The sequence below is a fragment of the Microtus ochrogaster genome, chromosome 8 (genome assembly GCF_000317375.1).
Source record: "Microtus ochrogaster isolate Prairie Vole_2 chromosome 8, MicOch1.0, whole genome shotgun sequence".
In the NCBI taxonomy this organism is placed as follows: domain Eukaryota; kingdom Metazoa; phylum Chordata; class Mammalia; order Rodentia; family Cricetidae; genus Microtus; species Microtus ochrogaster.
In genome coordinates this window covers 38,375,939-38,377,396 of record NC_022015.1, presented here as the reverse complement: position 1 = coordinate 38,377,396, position 1,458 = coordinate 38,375,939, and the positions used below count along the sequence as shown (strand labels likewise).

The 1,458-nt window shown below is 42.9% G+C and overlaps 1 protein-coding gene across 1 annotated transcript in view; it reads left to right on the top strand.

Annotated features, from left to right (window-relative positions):
- The window catches only part of Lrp5 (LDL receptor related protein 5), a 109,469-nt gene that overhangs the window by 8,658 nt on the left and 99,353 nt on the right, over positions 1 to 1,458 (top strand). The gene's annotated exons all lie outside the window — the stretch shown is intronic.

Below are 1,458 nucleotides of genomic sequence, written 5' to 3'. Positions count from 1 at the left end.
TCTACTGATGAGTGTATGTGCTATGCCCACCCAGTGTGTGTTTGTATGTGTGTACATGTATGTGCACGTGTGCATGTGTCTGTGTGTGTGCGAACCCAAGGCCTGTGCCTACTGTTGAGTGTACCCAACTTCTATGTTTTTATTTAGGAAAACTTTTTTTTTTTGGTTTTTTGAGACAGGGTTTCTCTGTGGTTTTGGAGCCTGTCCTGGAACTAGGGGAAAACTTTTTTTTTTTAAATAAAGATTTATTTATTTTATTATATGTTTATGAGTGTTTGATTCCATGTATGGCTGTGTGTCATGTGTTCACAGAGACCAGAAAAGGTGTCACAGATTCCCTGAAGCCTGAGAACCATTATGTAGCTAAACCTATCCTCTACAAGAACATCCAATATTCTTCTCTCCAGCTCGTTGGAGCAGTCTTTAAATTTTTTTTTTTCATGACAGGGTTTCTCTGTGTAGCCTTGGCTGTCCTGGAACTTGTTCTGTAGACCAGGCTGGCTTCGAACTCACGGAGATTCTCATGTCTGTCCTCCCTGAGTGCTGTAGAACAGCCTTTTTATTGCAGTAAACTGAATCGAATAAAACTTGGAGTTTCGACTGTTTCTGTTTATTTAAAAAGTTACTTATTTATATGTGTATAGTTATTTTGCCTTCCTGTATATCTGTGTACTCCATGTGTGTTCTTTGTCCACAGAGACCAGAACAGGGCATCAGATCCTCTGGAAAAGTTACAGACAGTTGTGAATTTCCATGTTGGTGCTGGGAACCAAACCCCTGTCCTCTGGAAGAGCAGCCAGTGCTCTAAACCACAGAGCCGTATCTCTAGTGTCTGTTCTTTTTAGTTTTTATTACATATTTATTGTACATGGGAGGGGTTGGGGGTGGCACATGTACACCCTATAGCACACATGTGTAGGTCTGAGAACAACTCACGGGAGTCAGTGCCCTCCATCCATGTGGGTCCCTATGGATCTAGCTCAGGTTTTCAGGAGTGACCCCAAGCCATCACCTGACCCCTGGCTGTGAGTGTGCCGAGTCTGTGACATCATTACATTGTCAGTGTTGTATATCTGCCACAAATTTTCATCACCCCAGCAGAAATGTTTCACCTATAACATGGTCACTTCCCATCCCTGCTCAACCCCGGCCCCTGGTAAGTCGTCTCTTCTGCTCCATGTTCCTGTAAGTCTGGCTCTTTCGGGGAACTCATGTTTGTGGAGTTAATATTTGTTTGGCTTATTTACATGATGTTTAAGGCAAACATCATAGTCCTTTTGAGCTTTGCCTGCACCAGAATTATCTTCTTTTTATAGCTCAGTACCAATCCCTGGAACAGAGATGCTCATCTTGTGAGCTCTGGACCTTGGGTTGTCTCTACGTTTGGCTATAGCGAGACACTGGTGTGTAAGGATCTGTTGGCTCTTGGCTGATTTGTTGGATCAATATTACTTGTAT